This window comes from Lepidochelys olivacea (assembly GCF_965140295.1).
Source record: "Lepidochelys olivacea isolate rLepOli2 genome assembly, chromosome: 1".
NCBI lineage: Eukaryota > Metazoa > Chordata > Testudines > Cheloniidae > Lepidochelys > Lepidochelys olivacea.
Genome location: NC_140411.1, coordinates 28,197,668 through 28,211,032, shown reverse-complemented (window position 1 = coordinate 28,211,032; position 13,365 = coordinate 28,197,668).

The window sequence follows — 13,365 nt, the reverse complement described above, 5'->3', positions numbered from 1 at the left end:
AATTTAGTATCTTATTAGATACTTTAAAATGGTTTATGTATGATTCACATTCACAGTTGGGTCAATTCAGTCCATAGTCCAGGAGTACTCATGGGGTACGTCTACGCTGCAGGAAAAAACCCATGGCTGGCCTGGGTCAGCTGACCCAGGCTCATGAGGCTTGGACGGCTGGGCTAGCTCAAGCTGCAATGAACTCTTCATTGAGATTGCACCTTGGATCCCTTTGGAAACTGCCTCTAGTGCAGAATGCAGTGGCTTGCTTCGCTGGTGGAATTTCTTGCTGTGAATACATAAAACGAGTGCCATGGTCTGCACTGGCTGCAAGGCTGGTTAGTAGATGGGGTTTCAGCAGTTGGTATTGGTTAGAACTGGCTAAAAAATGGAAAAATAAGCAGAAACCCCCCCAAATGTTAAAATTGTGTTGATTTTGTTGGGTTTAAAATGTATCTCTCTTTCTCTCTGTGTATGTGTGTGTGTGTGTGTGTGTATAAATTTATTATATATATTTTGGATTTTTTTAATTTTTCATTTCCCCCCTTCTTTTTTGGGGGGGGAGGGTGGTTTGTTTTGGTTTTTTTTGTTTTGTTTTTGACTTGGCCATTGAGTACAATAAAATGAGAAATGTCCAGAACTTTTTTTCTCATATTTTCTTTTACTTCTTTCTACTCTGTAACTTTCCAAAACTTCCACTTTGGAAAAGTTTCAGAGTGGCAAAGTCACTGTTTCATTTTTTTTCTTCTTGCCATTTTGTAATTTTATCAAACATGAGAAATTTTGAAAAATTAGAGCGGAAAAAGGGAAAAAAAGGCGGAGACTCCACTCCCACCTCAACCCTGGATGTCATTCATTTTATTGCCATCAGTGGCAAGTTGTAGGGGAAAATACAAAATTTCTCTTTAAAAAATCAGTTTTTGAAAACAAAGCAAAACTTCAGTTCTTGGTCTGAAATAGCCCAAATCTGTTGACTATTAGGGCATGCTACAAAGCCCATCTCTCTTCCTAGTCTTTTGGGGAGGGGCTGTGTGTGAGGATCTGTAGCTGCGGTTTTGTTGTTTTTGTTTTTGTTTTCAGGAGGCTCCTAGAGCTAGTTTAGTTGTATTAATTTATTGTATTTTTAATATATGATAAAGGTGCCTAGAGCACTGGATAGGCAGGTTTCTTATGTTTATATAAATCAAAATAAACTAAATAAATAAAGCAACCAAGAAGACCAGAGGCAATTTTGGATTTAGTTACTGAGAAAATAAGAGCTATGATCAATTCACTAGAGGTTTGGGCATGTTTCATTATGAGACTGCACTGCACAGTAGTGTCACACATTTCTAGATATTTCATTCTGACTCTAAAGTACAATATCACTTTTATTTCAAATAACCGGAAATTGCTTCAGGCTCTCTCACTGATCACAGGCCTGGGCAGATATTTTCAACTCTTTTTCATTCCTATAATAAGAAGAGATTTCATATCTCCCTGAAGATAGGTTGTATTCTATTTTTTAAGGGTCTGATTCTGATTTCCTTAATCCCATGTAACTCTACAGTGTATGCTGGTGTAAATTAGGAGAGAATGTCAGCTTCATTGATAAGAAAAGAGTTTGAGAGTTCTGTGTTCCATTCCTGGCTCTGTCTCCGACTTGCTGTGTGACCTTCAGCAAGTCACTTGACTTATCTTTGCCTCTGTTTACCCATCTATAAAATAGGTATAGTAACAGAGAGGTGAAGGATTGTCTAGTGCTTAGGGTGCTGGTCTGAGGCTTTGGAGACTGGGATTCCATTCCTTATTTTACCATAGACTTCCTGTGTGACCTTGGCCAAGTCACCTCGTCACTGGCCTATGGTGTATTCACTAATGTCTTCTGTGTTTAGGTGATGGCACTTTACTATCTAAGGTCCTGCTCCTACAAAGGGATCTTTAAGTGTAAGGGTCCCTGCAGGTGAATCCTTTTGTAGGACTGAGACCATAGAGATCTCCATAGTGGCTGTGGGGTCTTCTGCTGCTCTTTGCAACCCCGTGTCAGCATGGGTAAAAACTACTGTGGATTCAGGAAGAAGCATCCTGGTGGGGGATCTTTCTCTTTTGTGGTATTCACCTTTAAAGTGCCAGGCATAGCAAAGGGGACCTTGGGCCTGATCCACCTCCCATGTGAGGCAGTCGTTGAGTTAAAGTAGGCCCTATATAAATACAAAATTTGCATTTAGACTAATAAGCATTAGTCTAAATAATTATTTATTATTATGCTTATTAGTCTAAATGCAAATTTTGTATTTATATAGGGCCTACTTTAACTCAACGACTTCCTTGCATGGCATGCCTCACATGCCTTATAAATAAATAAAAAGGGCTATACTTCACTTTAATCCTGAATAATCTTTGCAGCCAAGTGGAACATGGAATTTGATATTTTATAATTACATACTTTTTGTTAATAAAATGCATTTCTATGGACTTATAGTTCCCAACTGCCAGGCCTGGATATCATTCACCACCTCTGACAGAGACTGAACTCTATATGAATCGTGTCTGCTTCCTTAGAAAGCACAAGTTTCCATTAGTTCACTAAACTAAAGCCCTGACAGACCTGGAGACTAAAATCCATGCTGCATGCTTCCCCACATTGCTCACCCCTGATGTGACAGGATCACTGCTAACTGTGCAATAGGGCAGTTAAAGTCTTCATCTCCATTCAGTCATTTTCCTCTTTCCAAAGTGTGCGATTTGTCAATGATCTGTCAGCAAATACCCAGAGATTTGTATTGTACTCCAAATAATTTCTTATGCACAAAATAGGTGTTGTCTATAGAGCAAGGTCATTTAGATAATCTGCTGTGTTAAAAATGAGTTTATTTTACCTATAGATGTCGCCCAGCAGGATAAGAGATTGATGTTTCAGCCAGTGGCTTTTGTCAAGCCACTTGATGTTAGCAAACATCTCGACAAAGGCCCCTGCCAAATTGTTGCTCTTCTGTCCCCGTGGATGACACCTGTGAGTAAAATAAACTCATTCTAATGGAATAGGTGGCCTCCATGCCCTCTTCTCCAAAAGACTGAGCTGCGGTGAATATTTATGGTTGGATTCAACGTATTCCTAATCTATAAGGATACCTTTCCTCACATAATGGAGAACGTGTTCATTTACTTTTTTATGCTGCAAAGAAACAGAATGAAGAAGAAAAATACTCTTAAATGGGTGTGCTAGAAATCACCAGTCTTTAACACTGCCTCATGTTAAAAGAAATGTTTGTTTTATTGTGAAACTTACTACTTTTAAAGACAAAAAGAAGTGGGATGTTTATTGGCGGGGGGGGGGGAACTTTCAAGAAAAGGATGTAGGAATGGCCCCAATTTGCATGCACATTTCCCTAGATAAGTTCATGTAGGAGGTAGATTTAGAAAAGCATGCCTGGTATAAATGCCAAGTGCTGGTTTTTGCTCATCAGCATAGAAGCAGAGAGGATTTCAGTAAGTCTGCTTTTTTACACATATAATTTGTTCAATGAGGAATCAAAAAGGACTATAGTATATGCAGCCAAACCTTTCATTTTTTATAATGTCTCTAACAATGGTTCAAAAAAGACTTTCTGAAGATTTTTTTTCCTTTTCCAGAGCACAGATAGCCATGGCTAAATCCTATAGTCCATAGTCTTTACTCACATTCTTTGGTCCCATACATTTATTATGATAGATTATTGGCTTTGACTCCCTCCCCCCAACCAATGTTAATGTTAACAATTATTAATTCCATTTTAAATTAACTTTTTAGTTTAAGGTTTTTAATTTTTCAAAGTAAAAACAGCATAACATTAATTGAGTTTTTTCATGATTGGGTTGAAGAATGGGTTTATTTATCAATTTTTCTTATTAATTGTATTTATTTTTCTACCAATCCATAATGGGACACCATTGTGTTAAGTGCTGTATAAATTCCCGAGATCTTACGATTAAAATTGTAACAGGCCATGTTCTGGAGTGTAACACGTGATATCTTTGAACCAGCAAAATACTTCAATATATGCATGACTTTAGCCACAGGAGCTGATCTATAGATCTCAATGGGACTGCTAATGTGCTTAAAATTAAGTAGATTTGTAAGTGCGTTGCTGGTCAGTTGAAATTGTTTGTTAGGCTAATATGAGGAAATAGAGGGGAAGGGTAACAGTAAGGAGATGCTACATAGCATAATTTTGTGAAATGCTGAGGGGTCTAAGTCATTAGAGTGCTGAAGGAATTGGCGGCTGTGATTGCAGAGCCACTGGCCATTATCTTTGAAAACTCATGGCGAACCGGGGAAGTCCCGGATGACTGGAAAAAGGCTAATGTAGTGCCAATCTTTAAAAAAGGGAAGAAGAAGGATCCTGGGAACTACAGGCCAGTCAGCCTCACCTCAGTCCCCGGAAAAATCATGGAGCAGGTCCTCAAAGAATCAATCCTGAAGCACTTGCATGAGAGGAAAGTGATCAGGAACAGCCAGCATGGATTCACCAAGGGAAGGTCATGCCTGACTAATCTAATCGCCTTTTACGATGAGATTACTGGTTCTGTGGATGAAGGGAAAGCAGTGGATGTATTGTTTCTTGACTTTAGCAAAGCTTTTGACACGGTCTCCCATAGTATTCTTGTCAGCAAGTTAAGGAAGTATGGGCTGGATGAATGCACTATAAGGTGGGTAGAAAGCTGGCTAGATTGTCGGGCTCAACGGGTAGTGATCAATGGCTCCATGTCTAGTTGGCAGCCGGTATCAAGTGGAGTGCCCCAAGGGTCGGTCCTGGGGCCGGTTTTATTCAATATCTTCATAAATGATCTGGAGGATGGTGTGGATTGCACTCTCAGCAAATTTGCGGATGATACTAAACTGGGAGGAGTGGTAGATACGCTGGAGGGGAGGGATAGGATACAGAAGGACCTAGACCAATTGGAAGATTGGGCCAAAAGGAATCTGATGAGGTTCAGTAAGGATAAGTGCAGGGTCCTGCACTTAGGACGGAAGAACCCAATGCACAGCTACAGACTAGGGACCGAATGGCTAGGCAGCAGTTCTGCGGAAAAGGACCTAGGGGTGACAGTGGACGAGAAGCTGGATATGAGTCAGCAGTGTGCCCTTGTTGCCAAGAAGGCCAATGGCATTTTGGGATGTATAAGTAGGGGCATAGCGAGCAGATCGAGGGACGTGATCGTTCCCCTCTATTCGACATTGGTGAGGCCTCATCTGGAGTACTGTGTCCAGTTTTGGGCCCCACACTTCAAGAAGGATGTGGATAAATTGGAGAGAGTCCAGCGAAGGGCAACAAAAATGATTAGGGGACTGGAACACATGAGTTATGAGGAGAGGCTGAGGGAGCTGGGATTGTTTAGCCTGCAGAAGAGAAGAATGAGGGGGGATTTGATAGCTGCTTTCAACTACCTGAAAGGGGGTTCCAAAGAGGATGGCTCTAGACTGTTCTCAATGGTAGCAGATGACAGAACGAGGAGTAATGGTCTCAAGTTGCAGTGGGGGAGGTTTAGATTGGATATTAGGAAAAACTTTTTCACTAAGAGGGTGGTGAAACACTGGAATGCGTTACCTAGGGAGGTGGTAGAATCTCCTTCCTTAGAGGTTTTTAAGGTCAGGCTTGACAAAGCCCTGGCTGGGATGATTTAACTGGGAATTGGTCCTGCTTTGAGCAGGGGGTTGGACTAGATGACCTTCTGGGGTCCCTTCCAACCCTGATATTCTATGATTCTATGATTATGTCTTTATCAAACAGCTGTCCAAGACTGCCACTCATCCTAATCATCACGGGTGGCTGTGACATTACCCAGGTTACAATCTGGACTGATGAACAGCTGTGTCCACCCCCATGTTGGAGAACTGAGGGCCTTTTACACTGCTTCACTACCGCTCCTGGTCTGCTTACACACAACCTCCAGTATGACAGGTTTCAGAGTAGCAGCCATGTTAGTCTGTATTCACAAAAAGAAAAGGAGTACTTGTGGCACCTTAGAGACTAACAAATTTATTTGAGCATAAGCTTTCATGAGCTAAAGCTCACTTTATCGGATGCTTTCAGTGGAAAATACAGTGGGGAGATTTATATACATAGAGAACATGAAACAATGGGTGTTACCATACACACTGTATATAAATCTCCCCACTAACCTTCAGTATGTAAGTTATTCCCGGTTATACTATATGAGTGTTGTAGCCAACCACTCATGAATTACACTGCAGAACAACATCAGCAAATTCCCAGAGCTGGCCTGTACAATACAGGCTCATATAAAGTCTGTCATTTTATTAATAGAAAATGATATCCACAAATCCTGTTATCCCAAATAGAGTTTCCCAAATACTTCAATCCAAACACACTAGTCTAGATAAAACAAGTTTATTAACTACAAAAGATAGATTTTAAGTGACTGTAAGTAATGAGGCATAAAAGTCAGAACTGGTTACAAGCAAATAAAAGTAAAATGCAACTAGTACCTAACTTAATAGGCTAAGTAAATTCAAAGCAAAGGTCTCTCTCATCACATGTTCCAGCAGTCTTACTGGTTGAATTCCTTTCAGTCAGGATCCCTCCCCCAGTTCAAAGCTGTTTTCTTTGTTCTTCAAGTATTGTGGATGCCATGGGTACAGAGAAAGAGGGGAATCATTTGGGGTGTTTGCTCCCCCATCTTATTGCTCTTTCTCTTCTCCAGCTGAGGTTCAGGAGACAGAAAATCTTGTGGTTGGGAACCCCCAAACTGTTTCTTTGTCAATATGTAGATTTTCACCCACATCCTCTTTCCTGGTCATGTTGATTTTTCTGACACCTGGCTGAGGTTTTGGCTGGCTTTTTGTCTCCAGAGAACTGGTTTGTGGCTGTTCCCCACAGAATTGGAGCATATTTAGTAATACCATACAGAGGAATCCCACATGCAGTGTTGCCACACACATTTTACCAGGACAATAATGATCATAAAGTTATGAGTTTTCAACTGATACCTCACAAGGCATATTTTGTGCAAAATTTATCATAATCCTGTAAAAGGGGTGAACATAGGGGTACAGACTGTCACAGTGGCTCATTTTTTTTAGATGTGTTAAAAGATGTGTGTAGAAGTGGCAATTTTTTTTAAATTAAACTTTCATTTTTTCATTCCTTACCTGAGGATCTAACCCCTAATTTCTTGGTGGCTCAGTTGCACTTAAAAAAGTGTGTATATGTAAAATATTTTCCTTTCTCACATACGTTTGTAAAGTGCTCAGATACTATGGTAATGGAGGCAATAACAGTACCAGATTTATAAGATTTGGCTCTTGGTGCTTTCAAAACCAGGAACTAAATTCTAATCTCAGACATTTGATGTGAATCACCAGGATCCTGAGAAGAATCCATAGATACAAAAGTCAACCCAATAGAGAAGTTTTGAGGTGTAAAGGGTTATAAATCTAGGAACTGAGAATGTAGGCCACAAGGAGTAAGTAAAGGATGGTGGACTCTATCCTGGGAAGCAGTGACTGAAAAAGCTTTGGGGGCATGGTGGATAATCATCTGAATGTGAGCTCCCACTGTGTGCCAAAGGACTAATGCAATCCTTGGATGTATAAATGGAGGAATCTCAGGTAGGAGTGAGAGCTTATACTACCTCTGTATTTTTCAGTGATGCAACAACTAAATACTGTGTCCCAGAGATGACTCGTACCAACTGATACTGGTGGGGCACAATTTGAGGATGGGGGTGGGGGCACATGACCATCCCATGTGTTGCCTTTGGGAGGAACCTTCTAGCCCCATCTCCCTAGGCTAGGGCAACCAATCTGCTGGCTCCTGGGGGGGCTGGGGCCACAGGAGCAGGGACCACGTGCCTGGGGCCAGGCTGGGCAGGCCACAGCCTGGGGAGACTCTCAGCATCACAGTGTCTCTACATACTTCTTGCACCCTCACGGATGATTCAGCAGGGGGAGGGGCATGGACAATGCCCATAAATCAGGCCAAACAGAGGGATCCTGTTCCCAGTGCCTGGCCCAGCCTGGGGACAATGTGCTGTCCTGGCCGGAATTACCTGGGGGCGGGGGTCCTGTCCTTATCCCGCTGTGCCTCCCCCCACCCCAGCACATTTGTGGCTCACTCAGCTCCAGCTTGCTTGGCCCCCGTTCTTGACAGCTGGGCCCGGACCACCGCCACCTCAGCAGCCAGGCCCGGGTGGGGAGCCGAGGGGGTGGGACAGAGCCACTTCTCACGCCAGGTGAGGGTGGCTGCTCAGGGTCACTGCCTCTATGCACTGCTGCAGCGGCTGCCTGTGAGGGCCTGCCTGGGGAGGTGGCGGTGGTCCGGGCCCAGCTGTCAAGAACGGGGGCCAAGCAAGCTGGAGCCCTCCTCCTCCTCAGCACATTTCCAACTCGCTCCACCCCATTCCCTAGCAGCTGGGCCTGTGCAGGGAGCAGAGCGGGTGGCCCACCACTGCCTCCCCACCTGGGCTCTCTCAGGCAGCCACCATGCTGCAAGGAGGCAACGACCCTGCACAGAGTCAGCCAGAGTGAGAAGCGGCTCCATCCCACCCCCTCCACTCCCTGCTCGGGCTCACCGGTGGGGGAGGAACCGAGCAAGCTGGAAGTGCCGGTGCGGAGGCACAGCAGGCAGCTTGGCACTCACAGAAATCTGGTTGGGGCACTTGACCCCGCATTTCCCTCCCATGCATTGCCTCTGCTGTGTCCAGTTCTGATGTCCACACTTCCAAGGAAAAATTTGATAAGCTGGAAAGAGACGAGAAGAGCCATGAGAATGATTATAGGACTGGGAAAAAATATCTTATGGTGAGAAGCTCCAGGAGAGCAATCTATTTAGTTTATCAAAGAGAAGGTGAGAGGGTGATTTGATCACAGTCAAGTACGTAAATGGGGGACACGAATTTGATGATAAATGGCTCTTCAGTCTAGCAAACGAAGATATAAGATTGAATGTCTGGAAGTTGAAACAAATTCAGAGAAGAAATAAGGCAAACGTTTTAAACAGTGAGGATAATTAACCATTGAAACAATCTACCAAGAGTTGTGGTGGAGATTTTTTTTTTATCAATGGACATTTTTAAATCCATATCGAGTGTTTTCCTAACAAAGATCCTCTAGTTCAACCACAGGTATTGGTCTTGAAACAGGAATGAATAGTCTCATGGCACAATGGTCCCTTGTGTCTTTAAAATCTGTGAATCTGAAAATGGTGCCTTAGAAACCATAACTTGGCCTAACCTTATACTTCTCCTCAGACATTGAAAACTAAGGCTGAATAAAGAAAATAGTGTAAAGAGGAGGGGTAGAAGAGAAAAAGGAAAGTCACTCATTCATTCAAGCCTCTTCTGTTTCTGAAATATATAAATAATCCGAAAGGAATAACTCAGGATCACTTTGTTAAATGAAAAACATATCTTAATTATTTTATTAAGCAAAGTTATAATGATGAAAGGTCAAAGTAATTAAGTATTATCTTTATTCTCAGTATGAGTTACCCATCCAGACAATAAGAGCTGAACTGTATGCAGCCTTCCTCTCCCAGCCCCCATTGTTAGAAATAAGGAAATTAGGCTGTTGTTTTGAATAAAAAGGAGTAACTGACATGCTCTGCGTGATTAAAGATACTGATTTAAGCATCTGGCTGCAAACAGAATTCAGCAGAATGCCAAGATATGTCATAGAGTATGACCTTATTTAGTTCAAAAACCTGAGGGCCTCATTCAGGTCTAGTCACAGTTGCCAACTTTCACGCAGTAAATAAGCACCCCGACTTTCACAATTAGCCAAAAATCAAGCTAATCCCATTTCAAAACAAGGCCAAAACAAGCCAATCCCTAAGAACCCCAACACTCTGTGACTAGATCCCCCTGGTATGCAGTCTGGGACTGTGGTGGGCCCGCTGGGCACCCCAGACTATCTCCCCCTCTTGTCTCTGCTTGGCCCTTGCACCCCTTTTATCCCCCTTGCCCCTGCTTACCAGGAGCTGATTAAAAAAAAAAGAAGCAACAAGCTACAAGCCAAACAAACAACAAGTTACAAGCCAAAAACTAGCCAACAAGCAACTCACAAGCCAATTAAGTAAAAAAGAAGCCCAAATTCCACGTTTTTTCCATGGGTTTGGCATGTCTGGGTTTAGTAGTATCTTACTTTGCTAACAGCCCCAGGATTAAGATCTGATTCTGCACTGTCAGAGTGGCAAAATCTGAATAATTAGGAATTGTGGGATTTTTTGTAGACTGGAAAATCAAGAGTGGTGGCTTTGATGCAGGGAGCAGTCCTGTAGTACGTTCCAAACACATGATGCAGCCTGAATCCTGCGGTCTATACCGTGGGAAGCACTGAAAAGGTTTTTGCATCAAGGACTCAGTAGGATTAGAGCTGGGCAAATATTTTTCAGATGAAACTTTTTTTTGCCAAAAGGTTAAAAAAAAGCCTCAAAAACTGAATATTTTGTTTCAGGTCAGACAACACATTTAGTTTGACCTGAAATAAACAAATTTCAGCTTCTTTGGTATCAGCCTTAACATTGGTGGTACAGCTGACAGGCTGAAGTTCAGTGACCTAGTTGCCTTGAAATCTGACCAAGTGATTTCAGAAAAGAAAATCTCTTTCTATCTCTCCTTTCTTCTTCATGTTCCCTTCCTTACTTTTAAAAGGCTCGCTCCTGCTCCTATTAAGTCTGTCAAAATTCTACTTAGCTAAACAGTAATATGGCTGCAAGAACTGGAGAGCTATTAAAATGTTAGGTAGAAATGTAGATGCCTTTGAAAATACATGCCCATAAAAGATTCTGCACTTTGGATGGAGAGATGTTATCACAGAGAAATTACCAACCAGAAGCAATTCTCCACTGGAATTAGAAGAAAATCCTGGACATATTTGCACCATGTTCTTGGATGCCAGCACACAGACTCCCGCATGAAGCTGTCAAGTAGAAACCAACTGGTCTGAGGAAATGAGGATGCCCTCGAGAAACCTTAACAAGAACCCTTATCCGGGAGGACAGAACCCTCAGTCTCAACACCATAGAGCAAACGAAGCAGCGGGCTAATGACTGAAAGGGATGGTAGAGACTAGTTTCTGCCCTGTGTGCCGACATTGGTGTGAGAAGAATATGACGGTAATAATAATTAATAAAATAAGGTACTTAATAATCTTGGCTGGTTATATGAGAGATGGTTATTTCTTTGCTCACACATTCAGCACTGACGTCTAGCTAAGTTCCCTGTAAGCTGCATGGCCATGCATCAGGCTATCAAGGGCCACACAGGTGGGAGAGGTGCCCCTCCCCCAGTCCCCCTGGAGCTGACAGGTAGAGAAGCCTCTCCACCGGCCTGGCCCAGCCCAGCCCCACCAGAGCTGCTGGGGAGAGGAGCCCCTCCCCCAGCCCAGCCCAGCCCAGGCCTGCTGGAACTGCCGTGGCCGGGGAGAGGAGCTTCTCACCTGGCCCTGAGCTGCTGCAGCGAGAGAGGACTGGGGGGAGTCCTCTCTCCCTGCCGCAGCTCTGGAGCAGCCTGCACCCAAAACCCTTCATCCCTGGCCCCACCCCAGAGCCTGCACTCCCCCGCACGCCAACCCTCTGCCCTAGCCCTGAGCCCCCTCCCACACTCCGAACCCTTGGCCTCACCCCCACCACACATCACCTCCATATTGGTGCACATAACAAAATTCACTCCACACATGTAAAAAATTAGAGGGAACATTAGAGGTAAGTGGAGTTTTGAAGTGACTTGCTCACAAGCAAATACTGAGTCAATACTGGAACCATGAGTTCCAACTCCCAATTCCTTTGCACTAACCATTAGATAAGGTTCCCTTTCTTCCACGGGAATTTGAGGAGGGCTCATCATTTGATATTTTTACAAAGATAGTCTGGACAAAATATACTTTAAAGAATAATCTTTTCCAAGAGGATCTGATACCTTTAATATAGGTATTTTCCTTCTCAAAGTGTTATGAGTCTGATTAATTGGTACTGATTAATTTTCAGTTTGGGGACTGTAAAGATAGTGTCAGAAAAGGGTTTTGGTAATAACAGTGATTCCACTGGATCTGTCAGGTAATTAACATAAAATGGAGAGATTTGTCTGAGCTGTAAAATCTTAGCTTGAACCTTCTTCTCCCTCCCCATCCAAACCAAATTTGGGAATGAAATCATGACCCACTGAATTCAAATGGGAGTTTTGCCATGGGACCAGGATTTCATCTTCAAACAGTTTGGATCTGGGATTTTTGTTTGGGCCATTATAGATATTGGGCCAAGTGTGAAATCTGGATCCAAACAGCCATGTTTAGATCTCAGGTCTTGGGACAGGGTCATCTCTAATGTGAACTTCAGAAACTGGAATATTGAGTGACATCTTGGGGAAGATCTTCAACTGACTTCACTGGAACTAAACTGATTTACAATAGAGGAAGATCTGATCTGTTGTATCCATGTATACAGTACAATTCTGACAATGATTGTAACATGATTGTATCTCATTTTACATATCATGCTGCTTTCAGCTAGGATCTTTTGCCAGAAAGCCACTTGCTACTTATTTGCTATTCTAATCAAACATCTTGTCTTGTTTAAGGATAAATATGCAAGTGCTGTATGACACATTTAATTGATGTCATGCAATTATATTTTTGTGACTGCTTTGAAATAACATCTGTCTGCCCCCTCTGGGTCCCTGTAGGAAATTCTGGTGAATATGATCATCTCAGTGAGTCTTTCCTGGACATGGTTTAAATATTGATCCAGTTTTGATTCTAAAGTTAATGTGTACTAATGATGTCCCCAATGCCATACATTTAAATTAACACCTGGAGCTAACAGCCTGGAAGTAACCTCAGTTGCTTTCAATTATTGCCTTAATTGCCCTGACAAATCTGTTGATAACATATTTAACATGTCCTTTTTGATTCATATTGAACCTGTATGTTCTTTAACTAAAAAAAAGTATCATCCAGAGTTGGGTGATTGTATGTAAAGCATTTTCCAGGTGACTTCTATTGTGTTCAACTCATATAAAGCATAAAGCTAAGAGTTTCAAAAGTGACTAATGATTTTAGGTGGCCAACTTGAGATACCTTAAAAGGGTCTGATTTTCAGAAGGCAGGTGCTTAGCACCTTCTGAAAGTCAGGCCCCATTAAAGAGTGTGAAGTTGGGCATCCAAAATCACTGGTCACTTTTGAAACTCTTGGCCTATGTTACTTGGAGATTTTTTAGAATATAAGAAAATTTAATCTACAGGCACAATTCAACTTAGAATTTTGCAATAATAATAATACAAATTCTTGGTAGTGATACAGGGCTAGATTGTGCCACCCTTTCTCACACAGTGGCTCCTCACACCATGAATAGTCCCAGTTTCTTCAACGGTAAAAAAAAACATGTAAACATTCACAA